Source organism: Dermacentor albipictus, chromosome 10 (genome assembly GCF_038994185.2).
Source record: "Dermacentor albipictus isolate Rhodes 1998 colony chromosome 10, USDA_Dalb.pri_finalv2, whole genome shotgun sequence".
NCBI lineage: Eukaryota > Metazoa > Arthropoda > Arachnida > Ixodida > Ixodidae > Dermacentor > Dermacentor albipictus.
In genome coordinates this window covers 42,884,251-42,911,806 of record NC_091830.1, presented here as the reverse complement: position 1 = coordinate 42,911,806, position 27,556 = coordinate 42,884,251, and the positions used below count along the sequence as shown (strand labels likewise).

The 27,556-nt window shown below is 45.0% G+C and overlaps 1 protein-coding gene across 2 annotated transcripts in view; it reads right to left on the bottom strand.

Annotated features, from left to right (window-relative positions):
- LOC135907426 (uncharacterized) overlaps positions 1 to 27,556 on the bottom strand; it is a 130,740-nt gene that overhangs the window by 78,612 nt on the left and 24,572 nt on the right. The window lies entirely within an intron of this gene.

The window sequence follows — 27,556 nt, the reverse complement described above, 5'->3', positions numbered from 1 at the left end:
CAAACACTTTTAGCGGGATGCCGCCAACTAGGAGCCCTACAGCTAAAAAGTAGTTTACGAGATTACCGTTTCACCCGCAGGGTTTCATACAATAATTATTGTAGAGAGCTGGGGCTAGGAACTACGAATCTGCAAGAATGGTTATTCAACCATCATGCGATTAGTGGTTAATACACCGGTTTTTCACTGGTTAAACACAAGCAGCTCTGCGACTTTGCAATCTCAGTTTCGGTACAGTACGATGTTTCAAATAATTAAATAAACATGAATAAATGTGTACGACGGGACGATTACAACACAGAATTTCTAGCATACAAGGCTAATATTGAAACCACTACACCACGGATGCCTTTTATTTTCTGTCAAGGTATTTATTAAGAATATAAGACGTACTTGCGTAAGGTATCTACATAAGTGCCAAACAGTCATAGCCGCGGTACAAGCACATATCAAACACTGCACAGTACAGGTATTGCAGTGAACTGTTGCCTGCAAGAAAGGCACAAGGTTACACTACATCATCAATGGAAACCGGTCTCGTTAGAAGTCTCCTTGAACATAGAAGTCTTTCAGTTGTGAAAAACCGCTTCCAAAGCTATTGTCAGACAGACAATCATTTGCAATATCCATACTTATTATTTCTCACAGGACGTGTTGCCTGAAAGGACGCTCAATAGAAACATACACATCGCACCTACAGTAGTGGAACACTGCCTCAGTTCTCGTCACCAATCACCAATCCTTCAAGTGTACTGAGCTTAGGTGATGGATAGGGTCCGTCATTCTTTTCTGTTCCATCTTGTCAAGCATGCTAACGTCGGCTTCGTTATATTTGAAGGTACGAAACTGTGCTACAACCATTGTTAAACTTGCTTGATTGTTAACTGTCACCTGTGGAAGCCTATGCAGCAAAGGTGTCCCTCACCGCCATTACTTTCTGCCCGTAGAGCCTCTTTATTTAAACGTAATTCACTCTAGTAATATTCATTGTTTCGGTGTTTCTGGAAAAGAGGTAAAAGTGGTGGCATATGCAGAAGACCTCGCGTTCTTTTGCACGGCCAAGTGGAAGTCACAATACGTCACGGACAGATGCGTCGACAAGCGGCACACAACTACGCTGCTCGCGAGAAATCCAGGGAGTGACGACACTTCGCATGTTTCGATCGGCATTTTACTTGGGAAACCGACGTACCAGATGCTGCACGCGTAGAACAGGACGCCATGGAAACCACCGAAAATTTAAACAAGTAATATATATGACGTTCCATATTTATACACCGGGTGTTTTAGCGAACATTTTCAAAATTTGTTATAAATTGCCTGTGGATGATAGCATATTGCTAGTCCGTGACTTCGTCTACTCTGTAGGCGCAAACTAGTTGCGCAAAAAATTTTAATGCGTAATTGACCAATAAATAAAAATTCACTAGTTATGTTGTTAGTGAATTCTCTTACGGCAGGTATTGCAATATACAAATTCTAGCCGCTGTGCCCTCAAGATAGGTTCACGGGCAACGAATTCTGGGAATGACACTGGTTTGCAGATATTCATTCCCAAAGTTTGCGGAGAAATTCATCAGCAGTCAGAGTTGCTTTACTTTCCTGCTTCAGTTCACAAAACGACGTTTTCTTAAGAAAGTAAGTGGAACGACAGTGCATCTTGACCGACAGCTTGAGGTCGCATATCTCGTAAATGGTGTAATCCACCCAATTCTTTTCAAGTAGTTGTGCCTCGCAGTCTCACCCGATAGAATTTCTAAATTGCAATGTGTGCCTTAACCTAATAGGGTAATCATTTATTCAGTGAATTTCTTTTAATTGGCCGATTCTGCTGATTGGCTGATTTATAGGTGCATTCTTCTGCCCAAGGTACTTTTTTTAATAATTTCTACAAGAATGTGTATAACAATTTAGCACGATGGGGGCATAACGGCCTGAAATTACATGGATATAAATTATATGGACTCTGCAAGCGAACGCCAACACCGGACTACTTCGGCTGCCTCCCTGTGGGCTGAATTGTCTCTGGCTATTTGCTTGAGAACCACGCGTTCCTTCTTGATGCGGGGAGAAGTCTTTGGACGAGGCCGCGTGAGGGCCGCTACAGTCAGCGCACTTCAGAACCGTGGCACCGCCGGTCTCCTCTGCATGAGGTTCAGCGCCACTACGAGACAGAAGCGAGTTCGTACACACGCCCTTGACGTGCCCAAGCCTGAAACACTGTTGGCATTGAAGCGGCTTCTGGATGAATGGACGGACCGGATGTCGTAAATGTGCGAATTTCAAGCGGGATGGTATGCAATGCCCCTTCAAATTTATTTTACGCAGCGCACATTCCCAAGGCGGCGCACTTGCATAATGATCGTGTCCTCGTTTGCCGGCTTGTTGAGGCTAGCTAGGTCATCACTGGGAATGGCAATGTCAATGTCGTAAATTACACCGGCTATGGGCGTATCGTCGATCGGCATAAAGGGGCGCATTTTGATTCCGCCTAGCTCCGTGAAGTGAACTCGTGTTGTACACGTATATGGCGAGTATATTCTTGCGTGGATTTATTCTGGTGGCTTTAATTTGATCCAGCACCACACATTCCAGAAAAATGGATAGGGCTTGCCGGTTCAGCATTCGTAGGTCGCTTGAGGGTTCTTCCGGCATAAAGATGATGACGTGTGGCCAGCGCGCAGGCCTTGTCTTCACAGTCGTTGTGCTCGCAGGAGTTGACGGTGCTGTGTTGATCTTTCTCTTTGCCCTCTTTCTACGGACGGGTATGAAGCTGTCGTCGGATGAGTCGCCTTCCGACATAGAGTACAGCTCGGTGTCTTCGGTGTCAATGGGGGAGCCAACTCGCTTTCTTGCGGTTGACGGCCGTAATGACTTCTGGCCAGGCGGGCTTCTGGCATGCTCCGCGTCCATGGCCACAAGACGGCGAGGCGAGGCAACTCGAAAGGCGAAGACTTCACCAAAAATTCACAAAGCACAGAAACAAGTGTTCTGCCAAGAAGACGCTTCGTCGTCTTCCTTGCGATGAGAAACCATCAAGTTTTCCATTCAGTGAGAAGACGAACTGTGTCATTTGTTGAGGCAAAACGGCGCCTAAAGTCTTCTTGATATTGGCTGCGTTGGCAGGTCACGAACGCGCTTCGACGTAGCGTTAGTGCGCCAGGTATTGCGTGAGGTGAGAGGGCATCAAGGCGTCGCAACGCACCACGTCACCGTCACTCTCTTTCTTGGCACAAGCGCTCGTCGACGGAGCAAAGCCAACGTCTTATGCGTTGTCAGAGCAGACGAAAGTGACCACTTGCTGTTACGCTAGAGAGCGAGGTATTGCATGAGGCTATCTGTGAAAACGATCGTCTACATATTTGCAACAGGTATTTTAATGATTCCTGAAATTCGCATTCCAAAACACTGAAGTAAGATAGACTCTTGCGAGAACACTGCTCAACTACAGGAAATGCAGTCTTGCAAAATTTGTAATCAATGATTGAACCTTCTACATTTTTTCACTGTTTTTTTTTTACTTATGCGCGCTACGCCACTCATGTCCAGTTGCCAAGTATAAAAGTTGGCGCTGGAGCTTGCGATGCAATCTGAAGAAAAAAGCAATGCTCGCAGGACAGAGGTATTATTAGAGTGGGTGTAATGTCTTCATGCTACCAACGTACAAGCTGCGTGGAATGAAGAAGAGGTGTACACACACAAGGCTTCATATTAGTAAATTTTCTTACCTGACAAAAGACTACTATTGTAGTCCTTCCCCTTGTCCTCTGAGTGTATAGAGTATCTGAAACATATGTAAAGCAGTTTTGCGTTCTACCGATCTCTATTCTGTTTTCAAGATAGACCAACCGTGGTTGCTCAGTGGCTACGGTGTTAGGCTGCTGAGCACAAGGTCGTGGGATCAAATCCCGGTCACGGCGGCCGCATTTAGATGGGGGCGAAATGCGAAAACACCCGTGTACTTAGATTTAGGTGCAAATTAAAGAACCCCAGGTGGTCGACATTTCCGGAGTCCTTCACTACGGCGTACCGCATAATCAGAAAGTGGTTTTGGCACGTAAAACTCCATAATTTATACTTTTTTGTTTTCAAGATCGAAAAAAAATTTGGAGTATTGGTGTGCCAGATAATGTGGGAGAGTTTTAATTTTGTCCAAATGACAAATTTTATGTGCAGGCCCTTCTTACGTTTAATGGCCACGGTGATCTTCCGTATCTACCAGACATTTGCATATTGCTTGACTGCGTATTAACACTGCTTTCAGGGTTATACCCCCCTAAGCTATTGGTCTTGACCTAGTTCAGTGTTATGTATTAAAAGCATGTGCAACTGCTGTTTCCAGGTATTTGGTGGTAACAATTAAAGACTCCTTATCGTCATCTCTGTTACAATTACAATGAAACATAGCCGGCGTAGTTGTCATACGTAAACGTGGCCCTGAATTTCATTTTTCTAAGGGAAGGACATGTAATTGTAAGTACGGTATTCTCAATGATCATTGAAAACATCTTTTATTCATACGTATATCATCACTCTGCGAAATATAACTTCGTGTCCGTTACCAGCATGGATTCCCAGGAGGCCTTTCTTGCACGCACAGCAAGTATAAATTTCGCACGATGTCATATTAGCATATGTCACACCTAAACAGATTGATTGCATCACACTAGACTTTATAAAAGTTTTCGAAGCAGTAAAGCACGCCTTCCTGCTTCTTGAGCTCTTGCAACTGGGCCTAACGTAAATAATCATTACCTGGCTTCATATTTATCTGAATGACCGTTTCCACAATGCTGTAAACACCAGCTGGGAATGGAAACTTGTGACCTTAACATCAGGTGGTCCGCATGGGTGTGTGATGGCACCCTCGCTATTCCTGATTTACATCAACGACGTCGCTGTAAAGGTCTCATCAACAGTCCGATTTCATGCAGGTGACTAGATTGCTGTATGGTATACGGACAAATCATTTGTGTTGACACTGGCACCAACTTGCACAATTAGCTCCAGTATAACCTATCATGGCGTGAATAAATGGAATTTGAAATTAAGCTGCACCAAATGCAACTAAATCCGCGTCAGATGGAAACACAGTGTGTTAAAATATATGTGCTGCCTAAATAACAAATATGTTGCTATTGCTGAAACTTTTAAGCATTTAGGTGCAGCCTTCTCATCATATAACACCTGGAATAAGCATGTTGCAACAATAACCATAAAATCCAGCCTTAACAAGTCGCCTCAGGAAGTAAAAACAGTGCTGCATACAACCAACGTATGACCCATCCTACAATGCTCTGTCATCATGTGGAGTCTTACACTAACATATTAACTCAAAAGTTAGATGCGGTTCAAAGTCGCAGCGCACGTTTTGCAGCTAATTCATTTTGCCGTAAGGTTTCCGTTACCGCCCTCAAAAATGTTTACCCGGGACTCACTTGAGACCCGTCACCGCTTTTTCTGACTTTCTCTTCTGAACAAGTGACCCCGTGAGAGCGCTGACAATGATCGCCAGAAGTACTTGAAGACACCCACAAACTATTCTCAAAGAAGGAATAACGTTAAAAAATTTGAGAGATTAGGTGCCGCATCACATTGTTGCAGTCCTTTTTTCCGCACACAATATGCAAGTGGGACCACTTACTTATTAGTGCTGTTACGGCAACCAGTGACTCACTTCTCACCTTAATAGCGGCAACTTTGTGTGAAACACAGTCACGATGCATAGGTGTTAACCTACCCCCATTCCCTTGATATATTGTGTCTTTTTGCTTTCTCTGACACGTGTCGTATGACTGTTGCTGAAGCTGATGTTCCATTTTGGTCTTGTTTTTGCAGTTTTGTTTGCAAAGTCCATGCGTGATAAAATCCTGTCTTACCCTGCAACGCTGTTTGCTGTGAACGCATGAAAAAGTGTGATAGGGTAAGCCCACAGGAATGGTTGCTTGTTGGGAGCTGTCTCCTCGCTGGCCTATGCTGTGCGTTAAAAGCAAGGGACCTGAGCGCTTTCAATCTTGGAGATAATCTGCGACATGTACAAAGGCTACAACAGCCAAGATAACTTGGGCTTTCGTGTGCACTGAGTTTGAGACAGCATTGTCTAAAATCTTGAAGATTTGTTAAGCTAAAGGCAGCATGAAGCCAAACCTCGGCCGCTGCCGTTGGTCTTCATCATGCCATTCATATAATAGCGAGTGTCCGTAACCCTTCATTCAGATTTCTTGAAGTTTCCAGGGCACGTGTAGCACCAATCTCGTAATTTATTTACTGCGCGGATCATAATTTCAATTTCTACAGCCGATAAAATTACTAACCTTACTTCGTACAGCTGTTTAACGATTTTCTATCGCATTCCATGCTTCGGTTGTTGGGGGAAACAGCAAATTTCGTTGTTTACTGCAAGCGTTCCTGTAACACAACTAACACTCCGGTAATATTTTGGCAATAATATTTACATAGAATTGTCTTATACACAGTTGATGCATGTTGTTTCAATTTACTTAGTTCGAATCTACGAGATGACCACTGCATCTGCTGAAAATTTTGTTGCGCGCCATGTAACTGCGCTAGTAGAAATTGCTGAAGTGACATGTTTCATCACTTCTTAACACAAACAGATCAATTGAATGAAAACGAATTAGAAATGAAAAATCAAATCTCTGTTAGCGCATCCCATTCATTTTCCTGCATTTTATGCGCTGAATGGGAGCTAGCACTGTAGGGTTATTCGATACGACTACATAATTTACTTTACTATGCCTGAAAACTTGTACGTTAACAACGTAAAGCATTTCTTCCTTCTTAATTTATAGTATTGGAGTCTGTGTTGGGGGGGGGGGGGGAGCTGCTCAAATAATAAAACCATCAGCTCTTATTCATTCGTTATGGTCTGTCTGCCAAATTAATTGAGAGTACCTGTGTTTGGCATGGTCTGGTTTCTTTCTGAAGTAAGTCAAGTACTAATGCGAAATTTCAGTATGATGAAGCATTTTTTTGTTTATCTTGATTCTGCTGAAGTACAAATGCTGAAAGCATACACGCTCTCGATATTTGGCCAGTATATTCGAAGCAAAAGGACAGAGAGGTTCTTTGGGCATAGAAGTAAGCACAAGCTAACTGGTGTTAATTTTTATTTCTTTGTCACTAGCTGAGTTAATGACACGTCAGAAAGTTTTACAGTACTCACCCTGAAGCATGATAGAAAATAGAGTTATTGGACGCGCCTACAGATTGTGCGTATCGTGTCATGTTTTTCAATGTTTCGGACCCATTAATGGATTTATTGTCCTTGTTAAATACCAGCCAATCTTCCTTCTGAAAACAGTGAACATAAAATTGCAATTGAGGGTTTAAAAAATTGGAAGGTCCAACTAAAAGGCCTTATAGTGCAAAACGTTCTTATCGCACTTTCGGTGCTTTGAATCTATCTATCTATCTATCTATCTATCTATCTATCTATCTATCTATCTATCTATCTATCTATCTATCTATCTATCTATCTATCTATCTATCTATCTATCTATCTATCTATCTATCTATCTATCTATCTATCTATCTATCTATCTATCTATCTATCTATCTATCTATCTATCTATCTATCTATCTATCTATCTATCTATCTATCTATCTATCTATCCTCCTGTGTCCATACAGTGCCCCAAGCTGCATACCAAGCGCTTGGACCGCTAGGAAAGTGCTCATGCTCGTGATGATGGCATGCTCGTTCTTTGAATGGGATATTTCACTTTACTCATGACGTCACATCTATCCACGTTTAACCTGAGAATCGGGCTACTAGGTATGCCCTCATGATGGTGGTATTGTCGGGGTCATTTCTTGACGTGACATACAGTAAATTATGCATGACATGACATGCATTATATAGCTTGAATTACATAGCATGATGTGACATACCTGACAAGTACGTTATGACGTGCATTAGATGACATATGACATGGTTTCATGAGATTTGTGACATGGCGCGTCATCCAGTTTGGTTAACATGCATGCTGTCGAGGTCATGTTGTCGTCGTAATTGTTTCGCTAACGAAATATACAGGGTGATTAGTTTTAAGTTTTGTAGAATTTTTGTAAATTGCCTATCGCGGATAGTAGAATTCTTATCCTTGAGCTGGATTATTCGAGGAAGCGGAGCTTACTCCGATGATAGAATGAAACACGCATTCATCTAATTAAAAAATGCAATAATGAGCGTCTCCATTGATTACTTCATTCCACATATTGCAATTTCCGCGTCGTCGCCGGTGAGTTCCCATGACATATCCACTTGAAATGAATATCCAAGATGGCACCAGTTTTGAGATATTACCAGTGTGGGACGATATGCATGGGCCTTGCTGTAACTTTAGTGCTTCCATACATTAAACAGCGTTTCGGAAAATTAATAGGTGGAACAACAGTGTATGTTTATATTGAGTTTATATGCGCACATCCCCAAACTGGTATCATTCTGTTAATTCATTCAAAATTAATAATTTGCAAGCTTGCAGGCTGCAATACATAATTTACCATATCGACCATAAAGTATTTACATAAGAAGATAATAATTATTTTGTATTGTTGAATATGTGTATGGATCTCTCGGGTAAGAAATATCCGCCACTCTAAATATTGGCTTTGTAAACTAGACATACTTTACCTCCAACTGGCAGTTTTTAAAGATTGTGGAAATCTTAACTATGATGACGTAGTATTAGAAGACACGCTTGACGTTTATGACACATCACTACATGCATGACATGAATGACACATCATGGCATGCATGGTTTGCATGCGTGATAGAATGACACTTGGTAACACCTTCCAGAACCGCAAATGACGCTGCATAGCCAAGTATCTGCGAAATGCTTCGCGTAGACGTTATTGCACCGTGCCTTCAATTTGCGTATATTTTTCATACGTGGTTATTACTTTTTTTTCTTGAAGTTCCCAAGAACTGCTTTACTACTTAATATTGGTGCACTTGTGTTACGCAAAGAACATAACGAGTTATGTTTTGTAACAAGTAATAACGAGACATCTCTACCAATGGAAAAAAACGTAATTCATAATTCATACAGTTGAGCAAAAATTTGCAAATATGACAAATAAGCACGACATGCGATACATCATTTAGTTCACAGATAGTAAATAATGTTGTATTATGATATAACAAAGGGTAGAACAATGTAATACACTAATAAAGTCTATTAAATATACAGCCCATACCATTGCAGGGTATGTTGTTAAGAATATACTAACAAACTGCAAAATCAGATAACGCTCTGCACAAACTTTGATATGCAATGGTGAAGCGGGAATCTTTCAAACTTTTTGTCCATGCCAATTATTCTAGGATAATTATTGCCAAATTACTTCGGTAATTGCGCCTTTCATTAGAGATTTTGTGAGTTAACCAGATTTCTATTTTTGTAATGATCAACGTTTACGGTGAATTAGGATGACAAAGCTGATAAAATATATTCAGTTTCAGTTACAGTTCATTATTCTTTAAATACAATGCATTGCTAAGATAGATATAGAGACAATATACAGTCGACAATACAGAGACAATATACTGTCGTGAAAAAACATGTAATTTTCCATGCCTTATAATAATATTTGATACATCTTTGGGTAAGAAGGGTAATTTCGTTATGAAACTTATGAGATCTCGAGTGAACAGACCTTTTGATATTAAAGTTACCGGTAAACGAACACAGGAACGTGAAAAATGTTTCCTAATATCTATAGAACAATACGAGTGCGGAGGAAAGGAATGAATTTACGTCGTAGTAAAAATGACAACTACGTGTACATGGTACTTGTTCAACTTTACTTACAGAGCAAGGACTTTATATTTTATTATGAAATGATGTGAAAGAACATATTAACATTCTCAATCAATATATCTTGAACCTTAGAACTACAGAGGCCTTTCAGCCATTAACTGTTAAAGTGGTGTAGCCTTTATTCTGCCCGATATCCTGTGCCATCTACATGCACCCATTTTAATCAAAACCTTTGTTTACGTCGAAATTAATTGCAATCTTTAGTTGCATTTTAAAATACTTTCTTGCTGATTACGTGTCAATTGAATTCCTTCTAAGTGAACCCGCCATGGTTGTTAAATGGTTAGGGCGTAGCGCAGATAAGCAAGAGGTCGCCTGATCAAACCTCGGCTTTGGGGACCGCATTTCAATGGGTGCGAAATGCAGAAACGCCCGTATACATTGCTTCAGGCCGACGTCAAATAACCCCAGAAAGTGAGAATTAATCCTGAGACGTCCCTTACGTGTGGCTCATATTGAGTTGTATTGCAAAATTGTACTGTCGTCGTGGCGGGGAAAACCGCAGAATTCCTTTATGTGGGATGATGAAATCATTATGCTTTCACGTATTACGAGTGGATGGAGCTGTTTGTTAAGGAGAAGCATCAGTTGATATTTTTAATGTAGTATTCTTAACATTACTATTGTGTAACAATAAAACAGCGCTCATACCTTTATTTTTCTACAGAATGCAAAAACACAGTTGACCACGCGTTTGTTGCAACAATTCTCGATCAGGGATGTTAAAAAGCTTTTTACACTTGAAGATCCGCATTATGTGTCCTCAACACAAAAATTAGTTTATAGTGTCCCAAAGCTCAAGACGATATATTACCGACGCTACTCAAATATGCGATACAGTTGCTTTAAAACTGTCTTACCAGCATCGTACTGTTGACATTGATTTTTATCATCACTGACTGGTTATTAAAATGTTCTTGAGCCTGAAAAACAAGAAAATACATTTTGAACAAGGAAGGACTGCGCCTAAAGTTCTAGTTTATCATTTTCGCTATTGTTATATAGTAACCTCATTTACACATTATACCAGAAAGTAATGTTTAACAGTCTTGGAAGAGAACAGCAATTTACAATAGCCAGCGAGGCACTGGAAGTCGTCAGGGAATACATATACTCAGGGCAGGTAGTCACTGCGGATCCGGATCATGAGACGGAAATAATCAGTAGAATAAGAATGGGCTGGGGTGCGTTTGGCCGGCATTCTCAGATCATGAACAGCAGGTTGCCATTATCCCTCAAGAGAAAAGTGTATAATAGCTGTGTCTTACCAGTACTCACCTACGGTGCAGAAACGTGGAGGCTTACGAAAAGGGTTCTACTCAAATTGAGGACGACGCAACGAGCTATGGAAAGAAGAATGATAGGTGTAACGTTAAGGGATAAGAAAAGAGCAGATTGGGTGAGGGAACAAGCGCGAGTTAATGGCATCTTAGTTGAAATCAAGAAAAAGGAATGGGCATGGGCAGGACATGTAATGAGGAGGGAAGATAACCGATGGTCATTAAGGGTTACGGACTGGATTCCAAGGGAAGGGAAGCGTAGCAGGGGGCGCCAGAAAGTTAGGTGGGCGGATGAGATTAAGAAGCTTGCAGGGACGGCATGGCCGCAATTAGTACATGACCGGGGTTGTTGGAGAAATATGGGAGAGGCATTTGCCCTGCAGTGGGCGTAACCAGGCTGATGATGATGATGATGATGATGATGATGATGATGACCAGCAACAAGAACGCGTCCACGTGTCTTCATTATATTGTCGTATAGTGTGTCTCCCTATGGCTGACTGTCGATGATCCACCTAAAGATATTGAAAACTTAGTTTTCTAGTGTTCAAATACACACTCCATCAGAACTGCTAAAAGTTGTTAATAAAGTGTCACAAGTACAATTTTAAGGATCTTTCAATTGAACTTCTTCTAAATAAATGAAGCTCTACTGGTGCTCCATATTACATTATTTAACCATTGAGTTCTACTTCTTCTGGGAAGAGTGAAGATTCCCGAACAACCGCTTATTTCTTGAGAGCCATTCGAAGCATTGCTTTGTAATTTGAAAAGTTCAATATATTCCATTTAAAAACTCCACTTTCCCTCGTATAGCGCCATGCGATTGCAATAGTAAATGCAATTATGAAGAAGTGTGCTCTCCGGCCCGCTTTTCTTGATGACACTAGGCCGTCCACCATATCACGCTGAGCAATTATCTTGGGTGGGATCACGCCAAAGTTTTAGGGTTTGCATGTTGCGTAATAGGTGGCACCTTATAGAGCATCCAATAGCAAAAATATTTTGTATATTCTCAGCAAATACGGAGACAATAGCCATGCAACTCAACATTACTGTTCGGGTGCACCTTTAACTAAAGACCAAAACACAGTACAATCTACATTTGTTTCTGTATAAAACCTATTCTCTTTCGTGTTGACAAGCTGACAGAAGCATCACGTACTCAAATACCTTCCTATACACAAATTTCACTGAAGAAAAGTTTTAGTGGATAAGCTCTCAAATTGAGAGACTTAGCACCACGAAGACAGGAAGAGCCATATTGGCCAAAGCTGGAATAAACCCGGACAGAGGCCCCACCCAAAAGGTGGAAGTAGATAGGGAAATTAGAAAAAATCTGATTATCCCCCCTCTGCCAAAAAACATGCACCCGGAACATAACAAAGACAGGAGGCATAAACGAGCCGAAGCATTAAAAATTAGATTCGGTAATATCTCGGAGCATGAGGTGGCCTATGTAGACGCGGCGGGAGGTAGCGGCAGTTTTACGGTGGCAACGGCCGTCAGCGGCGGGGGTATTCCCGTGACTGCTGTCACTCTGCGCGGGCGCAACATAGAAGTTGCCGAGGAAATTGCGATCGCATTAGCTTGCGCTGGAACAGACGCGAAATTTGTGATCAGTGACAGCAAAACTGCCATACAAAATTTTAGCAAGGGAATGGATGGATGGAAACAACTTTATTCTGAATCCGGCGAATTTGACGACCCGGGCTCAGGTCTCCCATGAGGGGACTTCGAGGCCTTGCCTCGTCGCCGCCTCTCGGGCTTGCTGGACAGCCCACTCTTGTGTCTTGAGGTTGGAGCTGCGCAGAGCGGCGGCCCACTTCGACGCAAGAGCCTCCGGAGCTACTGCCATTGTAGCTGATGTAACCCGACACTCCCACAACATGTGTGACAGCGTCGCTCTAGTTGCCTGACATAATTTGCAAAGAGCAGTCGGGTATTGCGCGGGGAAAATGTGCTGCAATCGCACCGGACTGGGGAAGGTTTGTGTTTGCAATTGTCGCCAGGTGACTGCCTGGCGACGTTTCAGCATGGGGTGAGGTGGGGGCAGCAACCGCCTGCCTAGCTGGTAGTGCTTGGTGATGTCATTGTACCTGACCAGGCGTTCTCGCGTGTTTTGAGCCAGCAGTTCTGAACTCGAAGAGGCGGTCTCCGATTCTGCGCGGCGGGTCAGTTCTCGCGCAGAGCGGTGTGCTACCTCGTTCAAGTTAATGAGGCCCTCATCGGTGGGGGTGGCGACGTGCGCTGGAAACCATATGATGGCGGTGTTATTTAAGTGCTGTCGACCAGCTTTCCTTAGAATCTGGAGAGCTTCGGAGGAAATGCGCCCCCGCGCGTAGTTGCGAACTGCGGATTGTGAGTCGCTAAAAACTACCTCGCAGAGGGGGTCGGTAAGCGCAAGCGCAATTGCTACCTCTTCTGCTGTTTCGGGGTATTCTGTTGCGACACTACACGCGTGCGTAAGCCGGGAGCTAACGTCTACGACTACCGCCGTGAACCGGTGTTCTCGTGTGTATTCTGCGGCGTCTACAAAGCGCGTAGTCCTCTTTCCACCCAAGGAGCGCAGCAGTGCCTTGGCACGGGCCTGGCGTCGGCCCCGATTAAATTCGGGGTGCATGTTTCGAGGTATAGGGGCGACAATCAGCGTGTCGCTGAGGTCAGGTGGAATGACCTGTTTCTGACCGTGTTGGACGTGGTAGTTGAAGCCGAGTTTCTGCAGGATGTAGCGGCCCGTGGCTGTCAGAGACATGCGTTCGAGTTGAGAGGTTCTTTGCGCATCCACAATTTCCTCAAGCGTGTTGTATACCCCCAGCTGTAGCAGACGAGCAGTGCTTGTGGACTCCGGTAGGCCAAGGGCGATCTTGTAAGTCTTGCGTATAAGGGTGTTGATTTTCTCCCTTTCAGTGACATTCCAATTGTGGAAGGCAGCCACATAAGTGATGTGACTGATTGCGAAAGAGTGTATGAGGCGCATGACACTGTCCTCCTTCATGCCCGTGTGCTTGTTTGTAATGCGTTTGATCAGGCGGGTAGCCGCTGTAACCTTGCCTTCGATTTTGCGAATAGCTTCTATGTTTGACCCGTTGGCTGTTATAAGCATGCCTAGGATGCGTATCTTCGGGACTCGGGGAATGCAGGAGCCGTCTTGCGTATAGAGGATTATGTCGTCACAGTGGCGCGATTCGGCTGTAGGCTTGGGCCGGCGGCGCGAGCGGTAGACGAGCAGCTCCGATTTCAGTGGACATAGTCGGAGACCTGTGTCTTGGAGGTAGGTTTCGACTGCAGAGACCGCTGCTTGTAAGGTGCATTCTATCTGACCATCACTGCCCTTGTTGACCCACAGGGTGATGTCATCTGCGTACAAGGCGTGATGGAGGCCATCGATCTGGTCGAGGTAGGCCGGGAGACCCAGCATAACCAGGTTGAAAAGGAGCGGGGATATGACCGATCCTTGAGGAGTGCCGGTGCTTCCTAGTGTATGTTCGTCGGATGTCATGCTGCCGACCGCGAGGGTGACTGTGCGGCGCGACAGGAAGTCTCTGACGTAGTTGTAGCTTCGCTCACCCAAGTTGAGCTTGTTTATGCGGCTCAGGATTGCTGCATGTGCTACATTGTCAAATGCCTTTTCCAAATCTAGACCGAGGATGGCCCGGTTGCCACTAGTTGGGTCATTGATAATCTGGTGGTAGAGCTGGAGCATGACGTCTTGAGTGGAGAGGTGTGACCGGAAGCCCACCATAGTGGGTGGGTAGGCTCCAGTGTCCTCGAGGTGGTGGTTGATGCGGGAGAGGAACGCGTGCTCCATCACCTTGCCAACGCAGGATGTGAGGGAAATGGGCCGCAAGTGATCGAGGCTGGACGGCTTGCCTGGCTTCGGTATCAGGACTGCTTTAGAGCGTTTCCACGCCTCTGGGATGCAACCTGCTCGCCAGCATTTGTTGATGTATGCCGTAAGAGCGGTTATCGAGGCATCATCGAGGTTTCTTAGAGTCTTGTTCGTTACCTTGTCGGGACCAGGTGCTGATTTGCCATTAAGGTCGTGGAGAGCTGCGCGGATCTCTGACTCGTGAAATTCTTCATCGAGTGTCACATTTGTCTCTCCAGTGTAATCTCCGTGTTGAACATCGGGCCGTTGAGGGAAGTACTTGGCTAGCAGGCGTGTCACGAGCTGGTGATCACTCGTGGTAGCCTGTTCCTTGTGCAAAAGGCGTTGCAGGTTTGCTTGCTGAGCAGACTTGCTCTGCGTTTCCCCCAAGAGGTGACGAAGGAGGCGCCACGTACTGCCATTGTGGAGCTGCCCATCGACCGCGTTGCAGATGTCATACCACTGTTGGCGGCTTAAGGTCCGGCAATGTTCTTCCAGCTGGCGATTGATATGTGCGATCTTCTTACGAAGCTTTCGGTTGTGCCTTTGCTTTTTCCATCTTGCGGTTAGTGACGCCTTGGCTTCCCAGAGGTGGGCTAGTCGGCTGTCGATCTTGTCAACCTGGACTTCGGGTGCGAGCGTCTGCGTCGCCTTGTTCATGTCGTCGTTGAGCGTCTCCATCCATGCCTCGATGTCATCGATGTTCTCCTCACCTCTCTGTTCAGCTCGCTGCTTTCGGAATTTGTCCCAGTCCGTCCATTTGAATTGCTTAGGAAAAGGGGGTGTACCCGCTTGAGGAATTCGTGTTTCTATGATCATGTGGTCACTACCGAGATCTTCAAAGGTATTGCGCCACATTGCTTGAGGGATGTTACGGACCGCCGTCAGGTCTGGTGTCGTGTCCCGTGCCGTAGAGGTGCCCGTGCGGGTCGGCGCCGTGGGATCGGTAATAAGAGTTAACTCGGCATCATGTAGGTCCTGCCACAGGCGTCGACCTTTGACGGTAGTGTAGCCATAGCCCCAGGCCTCGTTCGGGGCGTTAAAATCTCCCCCGACCAGAAACGGGTTTGCGCCCGCCAAGGCAAGCGCCCCTCGGAACAGAGAGAGGAAACGAGCCCGTGAGTGAGCCGGATTACTATATACGTTGAGGAGAAATACACTGTGGTTGCGTGTTCTATTGGGAAGGAGCTCTACAAGCATGTTTTCCGCATGTGTGCCGCTTACGCTGTGTTCTTGCGCTACTGTCCCTTTCCGAATTAAAATTGCAAGTCCGCGATCAACGGGAATCGGCGAGGCATGCGCAGTGTAACCTGGAAGCTTTGGTACGGTACCTACTGTTTCTTGTATCATTATGATGTCGGGTTTGGGTTGCGCGTGTCGGATGTATTGTTGCAGCAGTGGTTGCTTCTTATTGAAGCCCCGACAGTTCCACTGCCACACCACGAGCTCGTTAGTGGGGCTGGCCATCGTGGTGCTGTACTTGTGCGTTACCTGAAATAGGGCTAGGGTGAATGACTGTAGGGCCCATGGTGGGCATCATTTCCACGCCTGGGCGAAGGCCTATGTGAGTCTCGATTTTGTCTATATGGACTTCAACCCTGTCTGTTCGAGCAGTGAGGTTATTGACCGCAACGCCGATGTTGCGGATCCCGGTTTGAATTTCTGAAAGCAGCTTCCTCATTTCTTCTTGTTCTTTCCGCCAGTCATTTATCGTGACATGTGCTTTGCGCCAATCACTTACTGCTGATTCGAGGTTCTCGAGCTGTTGAGACTCGGAACTGGCCGCCGCGCGTTTCTTTGTGGGCGGCGCCGCACTGTCGTTACCGTTCGTGACGGGAGTCGGGACTAAAGGAGGTTTAGGTATAGATGGCTGCGCCATGGACTGTTTAATCTCTCGAATTTCTTGGGTTAATTGTAGCACGACCGTACGTAATTGTGCGTTTTCGCGCTGCATTTCTTCTAATGCCACATCCCTGGGGTCCCTCTTATTATTGGGTTCTGAGGCAGTAGGCAGTATTGGAGTCGAGGCAGTAGCTCCCTGAGCCTTGCGTCTCAGCGAGCCCTTAACCGCATCTGCCCAGCTCACCTTGTCAGGTAGGTCCGAATCTTGCTGGCCGGCTTGCTTCGGACGCCGAGAGCTCGAACGGCTACGGCTCGCCCTGGGAGTTTTGCTGCGCGCCCGGCTCCGAGACCTGCTCTGCCGGCCGGATGGAGACCCCGCAACCGAGCGAGACCGGGCCCGGCCTCGAGAGCGGGAGCGGGAGGCAGGTGGGAAATGTTGGTCGTAGGTCTGTTGCTGTAGCTCGAGGGCGGCCTCCGCAGCTGCCCTCTGTCGGTCGCCGCGTCGTTTCCTAACAAGATAGGGGGTCTTGAATCGAGCCTTGCAGGCCTTGTCCGCAGTGGGATGCGCTCCCCCACAAAGGTGACACCTTGGCGTGCATGTGTGATTGGGGTCTGGGTTCGAGGCTCCGCAGCCTCTACACACACGGTCTTGGGGGTTCGGGCAGACGTCCATGCGATGGCCGACGCGTCCGCACTGGTGGCACATGTCAATCTGCTTTCTGTACAAGGTACACCTGAGCATAGCACCCCCGTAGTACACCCACGTTGGTACTCGGCCACCATCGAAGGCGATGATGACCGACGTGGTCTTGCTGAGTCTTTTGGCCGCTAAGGCACTCGGGTTCCTCTTGTTGACGATATTGAGGTGAGTGTCTTTCGCGTCTTCTTCGAGAGGAATGCCTCGGACGACTCCCTTGACTGTATAGTCAAGGGAAGGATCTCGCCCTTAGCAAGGGAAGGATCTCTTCCCTTAGCAAGGGAAGGATCTCGCCCTTAGCGGCCAGAATCCTAGGCCAGAGAAAGCTAGATAGAAAAATTCAAATAATTTGGACTCCGGCGCATGAAGCCGTCCCCGGCAACGAGGCGGCCCACGAGCTGGCTCGAGATCTCTACCGCCGAGCCGCTACGGGGCCCCTCGATGACCGAGGGAGCGGAGAGCGCATGCTTAAATATGGGGAGATCACGCAGCATTATAGATTGGCTCGTAGACTGGTATCCCCGCCAGACCCAAAATTAAACAACAGACAAGCAGTCGCGTGGAGACGACTACAAACTTATACATATCCGCACCCGGTTATGGCGAACCACATGTTCCCCGAGGCCAGGAGCGATAAATGTAATCTTTGTGGGGCGAGAGGGACCCTCGACCACATAATATGGGAATGTCCGTACTCTCCCGGGGGAACGCACAAAATAGATAGTAGAGAAACCTGGGAGACCCTGCTGCGCAGCTCGGACCCTGAGCTCCAGCTCCGGCTCGTCCAACTGGCCGAAGAGGCTGCTGGGACCCAAGACCTCCCAGCCTGCATCTGAGGCGGCGGCACTCGCCCCCTGACCTGTGCGTCGGGGGGTGGATAGATCACCTTTTTCTGTTGGACAATAAAGTTTATTCTATCTATCTATCTAGTGGATAAGCTGCGCCTCTTAAGAGCTTGCTATTATTATTAACATGTCTCTTGCTCATCTGCGTTTTTATGTGTTGCAGCTTTCGCGATAAATAAGCGGTAAGTATCAGTAGAAGCCTATACTACACGCTCTTCGCAGAAAACAAGCGTCTCGCAGAGCCTCCCAGCCAGAAACCAGTAAATTTACGAAATGCTCATTAACGCTGAGAACAATGGTGCCTGCGGCGGGGTAGTCGAACGGCTGTATATTTGGTATAAAATCAAGGAATGGCACCGGAATCGTTGTTGGTTACCAAACACTGATGATGGGCACCACTGGTTGGCGCTTGAAGAGCGCCCGTTGTTGCTGGAATTAGATCGCTCGTACTGATGCCAGTGATTCCTGCTGTTTGCCACATTTGTTCCAGTATGACACTTGTCGTGAAGTGTAGAGGTTACCAACATCGGTTGTAGACGTTACCAAATCTGTAGAGGTTGCCAATATCTGTTGCATTCCGCAATTTCATATAGCTGTGCATGAAATATTTCGTTACGTTTTGCATACTGGGATCAATGCCCAGCATTTTTTCGAAAGACTGCCATGCGGAAAACGTTTATTATGGCGTTAGAATTCTAAGCACCGTTCACGCACATTTCTGGCGCTGTGCCTGTGTACCTAGCCATTTTGCCACCTACCTGGGTCACTGGGAAGTTTGCGGCCGAATGGGTCGCGTATTTATTGCTGTGCCGAAGCAGCAGAGTTGGCCAACAACCGTAGAACCAACCTTAGTCGCTATGTATATGGCAATGTGCTCATAGATGCCTTTCTTCAGCGAACCTCCTTCACACCGACATGGGTCAATCTAGTCCCGGAGTTGTTCTAAGGAACTCTTTTACGCTGACTTGGAGCACTAGGTATGTGTCACTCAGTCTGTGTTCGTCTTCAATGAAGCTATTTGTTGCCAAGCTGGGTCACTGCGTACTCGCCCGTAGGTCTGTGGTGCTCTTCGATTAACGTCTTTGACGCCGAAGTAGGTAACTGTTTGTAGTGCTAGAAGTTTGCCTCTCTGCAGTGAGAAAAAAATGGCTTAAATTTCTGTGATGCTCAGCAGAATAGAACCCACACCATAAGGGTTCCTCAAGGCGAGCAACCAGATGTATTCTCAGGTTGCCCCACGAATGCACGCGGTAGGTGCTTCTTTTCAGTCAACGCCTTTCCGACAACGCTTTAGTGAACTGTGCAATGAATGCACTAAGTATGTGCCCTACTTTAAGAACCTCTCGCCAACTATGGTCATGACGTATGCTCCCCTGGGTGTTTGGCAAACGAAGGAACAATTCTCAGTGTTCGCATGCACCGGCGCACCACGTTTGCTGTCTCGAAGGTTGTGCGCGAGCTTCTGGGCAGTGCCACTGATTGGCGCAGCGTGTCGAGAAAAAAACCGCGAGAGACGAGTTCGGCTGCCGCATGACGCGTTTCTCAGCGCTTTCGCGAACTGATGCGCCATGCATTTCGGAGGGCGTGCATAGGCTTCGCTGAAGTACCGCCAGATGGCGCCGAGCGCGCTTAGGAAAACGCGAAAAGGAATCCGGTTGACGTACATGCCCCACACATAACACGTTTCAACAGTGGCAATGCATGGTGTCGCTATATTGATTTATTGCCAAAGGCATTATCGCAGACAGCCGTCATAATATAGGTGTTGGCGACTTTTTGTTTTGCTTATGGTATTGCGAACCACTGCAAGCAGTGAGCAGCAATGCGACGTGCTTTAGCGCACTATGTTCTTTGCGAACGCATGCAGTTGGCATGGAGCAGATGGTGTAACTCTCCGCCATTCACCGGTAGCTGAACTAACGAATGGCAAAGAATGAAATTTCACGCCGTATTGTAGGTTACCTGTGACGGTGTCGACACGTCTGACATATGGCGTCGTGTCGGTGGTGGGAGCCTTCGCCGCCATGTCATATTTTCGCTTCGGAAAAACATGCCACTTGGGTCGGATCTACAGCCTTTGTGGACCAGTACGAAACGAGAGTATACTAGAAATCTTTTATTTTATTTCTAGTTCAGTGTAGCGAAGCTAGCTGTCCTTGAAAAGTGTAAGGAACGATTTCAGTCTTCTACTCCGCGCGTCCTGTGCATGCAAAGACACGCAAAACACTGCGAAAGTGACTGTATCATCCATAATACCGACCCTAGAGAATCCCTCCTGAATAAAATTTACACCTCTAACACAGGGCGAATTATAAGGTGCTTTCACGTGCTATGGTTAAGGGTTCCCTTGTTTACCCTTTTCGGGTGCGCATGGACCCCTTAACAAGAGGAATTTAGCGACTGTGACATAGTACGGCGGGGTTGTCCTTATTTTTATTTTCTGTAAGGGATGAAGCAAACCACACGGCATTGCTCAAATTGGCAAAACCGAAAAATTGTGTATTTCATCAATGTTATATAAACGCACAGAATGCGTGTTGAAAGCTTATTAAGGTGGAGTGTTTTTGCGATTTCAAGATTAGCCTCGGTTACTGTCTGCTTCGCCTATCTTGCACACCTTCGGAAATTGTATTTTCTATTTATTTGTTTCGTGTTCTTTTATTTATTTATTTATTTATTTATTTATTTATTTATTTATTTATTTATTTATTTATTTATATTAGACATACTTGCATCACACATAATGCATTATTCTAGGGGGGTTTCATTAGAACAAAAATTACCGAAGTGCCGCTGATTGCACATTTTTCAAAGTGGTTTTTCAAGGCCTCCATGACGCACATTACATAGCCTACAAAGACTTGATTGGCTCGGTGACGTCGAAAGGACAGCGTTCTTCTCAGCACACTTGCCTTTCTGCATTTGTTAGGCAACGTTGGTGGTACGCGGGCGATGTCCTGAACGAATATTAAACGTCGAGCTAAAAAGGCCCAGTGTGCTTACCAATACAGACAGAAGGATAGCCATGCCAATTTTGCAACCCTCTGTAAGCCTGAACTGTGCGGAGGCGATTATTATTGAGGAAATGCCTACGGCTGTCTTAGTGTATCACCACAGAAAATGTTTCCTGGCCGACAGCCTACATTACTGATAAATATAGAACTGTTTTTAGAAGCTCTAAACATTTATTAAACCACTGTTGTGTTTCGTGAAGTTTTCTGTTGTTTAAGAGCTGTGAAAGAGGCCCATAGAAATGCTCGGGTATCTTCGAAGTTTCTTTTTTTTTCTATGCAGTTCAGTAGTCCATATGCAGTTGAATAGTTCATATAGTTGAGTAGTCCATATAGCAGTCCAGTTGAGTAGTCCATATAGCAGTCCAGTTGAGTAGTTTGGCATACTGGAAGGCATACCTTCCAGTATGCCGCGCCAATCGAGCGACTAAGTATCAAACATGACACTATGCCCATAATCAGGCATGATGCTATATTGTGCCACCCAGTGGGGTTTGTTGTGGAATAGGCATGTAATTATATTTCTCTCCTGTGACTGTTCCTGCGGTTACATCTTTTGTAGAATTTCATTAGTTACTGGCACCTAAATAAATACATAATTTGTAGGTCCAGCTTTTTTATGTCATGTATAAGTTTGCAGGTTATTTTGCTCGTGATGTCATCCATATTGGCCTGTATATTAGCCTGTATTTCGAACCCTGATGGTTAAATAAGCACATAAATAAAAATTTGCGAAAATAATTGAAAACGTAAATAGCATCTGTTTCACGGGCTTAAGCTTCATTCGGTAATGTAGGATATAAAGGAATTCTGTTAGGGCACTTGACCCATCTTTTCCGACTTGACCAAACTGACATGTCGCAAAACATAGTTGTAAATAATGTTGCTGCATGACTGATGCCGCCAATTCTGCTTCCTCCGCGCTTTGCTCCAGCTCATCACTTGTAAAGTGCCTTTACGCGTCGGCAGTAGTAGGAGTTGGTGGTAGGCCGTTTTGGTTACGCCAAGCCCGATGCGCGTGAAACCCTGATGAGGAAATTTTGACAAGCTCCAATACCTATGATCCGCAACAAATCACATGGCGGTGTTTTTCTTTTTATAGCCATGATATTGCTTTTATCCTGACAGCATGGCGTGATTTCTACCCCAGTGTTGCGTCGAGATATCTCAAATGGCTGCGTCCATAAAAAAGTCACCAGTGAAAGAAAAAAAGTCACAGGCTTGCACGCCCTACTCGGCGCAGTCACAGCGTAGGCTGCAGGAGCCGCTCCGTAGAAGCTTCATTTTCGGAACCATGCACGACAGGGTCTTCGCGGTGATGTCTCTTCGCGTCGCATTCACGAGAAGGATCTGAACTGTCCACCTGGCGTGGACGGAAATCTGTGGCTTGTCCTGTTCTCTGCACAGTGGTGTGCTTAGCTCGATGTTGTCTGGTACAAAAAAGCCCGTAGCTCTGCGATTCGCTTCTTCAGCAGCGGTTTGTACCTTGTGAGGAGGGGCTTATTGGATCTTGCCGTTGAGTGCGGGAGTGGGCCGACGTTGAGGAGGATCTTGAGATGAAACTGAAAGTTTGTTTACATTATTTACAGTAATAACACAAAGTAGTGAAGAGTAATAAAGTCATTGACGGCCTGCAGCAAATCGGATGCTGCGGCCCGTGGCAAGAAGAATGAAAAAATGAATGAATGAAGGAATGCTTCTCTCTGCTCCCTGTCTCTGGCTTTTAACCCCTTCGCTGTCTCAGGGTCACGTTATTTTTGGCCAATCGTCGGGCCAGCTCAGGTGTCGTCATTTTCCTCCAATGGTAGGCGCCCGTGCAAGTGCCGTCACATTCGGCTCAGTGGTCGCTCAAAGGGCTTTACTGCCCGAGGGATAACTTGCCACCGGTGTTGCCTCCTGGCCTGCAAGTGCCATCCCAATCGGCTCATGGGGTCGCTCCAAGGGCTCCATTGTCCGAGGGGTGACTTGCCACGGCGTTGCGTCCTTGAATGCAAGCGCTCTGCTTTGGGATACGGGTTGTTTTCGAGCGACCTTTCGGAGCTGCAACACAGCTTTGCTCAGGACCAAGATTACCTGGAACCATGTCAGGCTCCCGTTGCACTTTCGGGATGAGTCAAGCAGGGAGACAATAGCTCGGCGTGCGGCGCTCGAGGTGGGGGTCGCCAACTTGGTTGACATGTCTGGGAATGTGTTAGACGTGCTTCGGCGCATCTTAATTGGGTGCGCCGGCGATCCGATGTGGTCTGGTGAACTCGAAGGATGCCAGGAAAACACGTACCATATCTAATACGCCATAACATGTTCCGAAGATTAAACACTGGTATTCTGACTACGTGGCGCACATGTCACCTCCCTCAACCCGTGGCATGGTACGTTACTGCTGATGATGATGATAATAACGGTGTATTGGCATCCCCTTCGACATGGGGTGGTGAAAAATGGCCAGCTAGCCTGCTTGAGTTAGCCCGGTCCAGCTACGCCCAGCGTACAACTGCTACATGTCGAGACACCTGGTGCAGTATGTTCGCGCAAAATTTGTGCGTATTGACGCTAAGCGGCACGCACGTCACATCACGCGTGAAACGACAGGATAGGGTGCTGATGATGATGCTGATCGAATGACAATGCTTTTGGATCGAGATGGTGGAAAACAGTCACCTAGCCTACCTCAATTAATCTGGTATACCATACATGTTTTTCATTACATCAATATTTATGAATCTCCATAGTCTTCCTTTTCCACCTCAAGACTTCCTTATCTAGCTTAAAAGGAAAATATTGTAACTGTACCTGATAGGCTAACTTGGTCAAGTATTGCGTTATGTTTGTATCATTGACTCTTTCCATAAATTTCGCAAGGTACCGACAGTCGTAGAAAATAGAGGCGTTTACAGTAATGTTTTCTCCAATTGGGGTCGGCGGTGGATCATCTGAAAATAAAGCTCATTTTAGTGTCATCAACAATGTTGCAATTTTATTACGCTACCTGTTCTACAGAAACGTATTTAAAATAACTTCGTCGACCTGCAAGAACACCGTCATTGCTAAAAAACGAATCACGTAGGTACCATTTGAACTTCTTAGATATTGTAAGTATGATTAAATTGCTCAGCCGTTCAACAAGTCTGAAAGCCATTTCATACTTTCAAGAATAGTGGCTCTCCGCCTAGCAATTAACAGCTCTTTATTATAAAACCATGGCATTGCGAAAATTTTATATTTTATTTATATGTTACCTGTATTTTAGTATTTCTTTTTCACGAGCACCGTTTTCTGCCACTTCTTTTATTCTTTCTATCAGAGAGAAGATAGCTCACTCGCATCCTGTCGCGGAGATAATCCACCCCCCGACGTCCAGGCCCATACCACGAAAAAATAAATGGTCGGTTGACACATGGCACGTTGAATAGCGCCACTTTCTTTCCAGTTCTATACCCTCACGGCTAACACACCCTCAGTAGTTGTCTTGTCCACCCGCTTTACACCTTTTCCTTTTTAGAGGAATTCTATATACTACCCCGAGGAAAACATATGTCACTTTGCAAAAGAGTAGTCCACTCGTGGAAGCGTTGGCTTCCACGTTTAGCTTGTTCTCGCTTTTCTCAAGAGTGTATGTAAGATATGCTCTAAATTATAGTCTTTCATCTTTACGGTTCTTATTTATCCGTTGAGGAGGCGACATCTTACTCATGTTCGTAGTGGATTTGCCATAGTTCTGACTATAAATGTATATTGTTCCTTCCTATCAGAAATATTGACCCATAATTCCTTTATTCTTCCATTACTGGCCCTGTTTGAGCAGTCAGCTTGAGACATTGCTCACTTCTGCTTGTAGTATCAGCAATCTTCAGGCATATTAACTTTTACTTTGTGAAACATGGTGACACAATCTGTGTACTATTCAAATACATTCTATTTCGTGTTCCGAAAATTCTCATGGAGCTTGTTTAGAGTGCGTGTTTTATTCACGTCTGATTTATTGTTGTGCAAAATCAATATAAATCAGAAAAGCTGTATTCATGATGGCTGCCATCAAAATGTTTGTGTAGCTACTCACCTATAATTTTACAGCCCATTACTTGAGGCAACTTCAGGAGCTCAAACATAGCATGTAAGGTTTCAAGGCTTTCAGAAAATACTAGGTCACCCCGAAGTTTATAATTTACATAAATGTGGGGAATGTTTGGGGTAATATGAAGTCAAGAACTGTAGTGCGTGTGTGTCGTTTAGGCGCTAACTAACATGGTGAAGGCTCGTTCTGCGCCCGTGTGAAGGCATCGTATGAAACTATAAAACTTTTCCTACCTTCATGGAAGGACAAACAAGGAGACATATTCAGAGTTACAGGAACTGGGAGAAACTTCACATGAGACATGTTAAAAATTTGAAGTATATCTGGTAACTGTATGCTTTAAAACAATTACAGAATACTTGTCTTCTTTCAGGTTTTTCCCATTTTAAAAAGAATGTACTTTATTTCCTTAGTCTCTGGGGTGAGCATTATATATCGCCTAAGTAGTAAACATGTTAGGAGTGAGGAACGACATATCTTAAGTAAAGGCTAATTACAGCTTTTGTAGGAATTTACTTGTTAAAGCTTCTCAAAAACCGTAATGCCTTTCTTCGCAATATTTCCCAGAGCACTAAAACAACTGTACAAGGCAGTGATTCAAATTCCAGCGAAAATCGTGGAAATTTCATGTTTAATATATGTCGAAACAATCATGTTCTTGTCTCTAATAGACGCTTTCTAACTATTTACTGAATCATTGTACTTCCCTACTTTCATGAAAATAATCTGTAGTTTCTTTTTCAATTTCCCAGTGAACTAAACAAACAACCATGTTTATATTTGGCCGAGATAAGTACATGATGTACAGTCTGTAGACAAATGTATGATAATATGATTTAATTGCAGCCTTCGCCATAAACTAATTACGCAAGTATTACATAGCGTCATGATTGCACTTCACAGGTGATGAAAAATTAGTCTCCTGCTCTGGGATAACTACGATTGCCACCGAGAGCAAATTTAGCAAATATGGCGAAACAGTACAGAAGATTTGTGCGTACCCCCATTTCATGGGGATCAAAGCAACCTCTTAAAAATATAGCAAGTGCTCGAAGCAATATCTGGTCAGTAAAGGTATGCTTTATAGTATCCCGATGTAACCCTAAGGTACAGAAGGTTACCATTTGGTAATAATAGTGGACACGTTATTCGTTATGGTCAGAGGAATTCGAATTATTTTGGATTATTTATGGTCTAAGGAATAAATTGTTCACTCAAGCTTTCCAGAGCATATATGATTTGATTTTTCGGGCTGTGCAAAATTTAGCACGACCCCTCGGTATAAAAAGAATGGCGACCAATTTCAAACCCAACACAGATGGGTAACGTGGACGCGACATGGGTGTTTTTGCATTCAGGTGTGTACACTCCTGATGGACTTGATACACAGCCGGACTGGTACCCCATTTTGGTGAGGTTCCCGTCCTCACCACCCTGCTAAAGTGAAACGAACATTTCAACCCACTGTATGAACGATGCCTCTTCTCTGTGTGACTTTTATTGTGTTCTCCGTTCTCTGACTATGCACAACTGGTGAATGTCGGGTTGTTGCTACAGTAATTAATACCATGAAAGAAAGAAAAAGAAGCAGTGTACACTCATGTATGGGCAACTCTTTAAAGTGTGCGAATAAATTAGAGGCAACCAAATTTATTCCTTCAACTACTCTAAAGCTACGGCTTCGCTGGAAATAGTTTGAATTCTTCAACGTTGAACAAGCCTGCTGTTTATTCTTTAGAGATATGTTTGGCCAAGCCGCACTGTTCTAGTGTTCTTTATTGTGATACAAATAAATGGATGACGCAATCTCTTGTTTAAACCTGTGCGGTTATTTTTAGTTGTGTTGGCAATAATGATAACGCTGTCAATGCACTATGGTACTATTTATATCGCGGAAAGTTCACGGCAAGAACAACGCAATAACATATTTCCTTTCGTTTTTCTTTGCACTTTTTTCGCATAAGTGACGACTGTCTGTAGATGTCAGAGTGTAGGTTTGACTTCAATCACTCTTACCAAACTGTATCCTCACAAAGCAATGAAAACGTATACAATAATGCGTCTATATATGGCTATGTTTTGGGTTT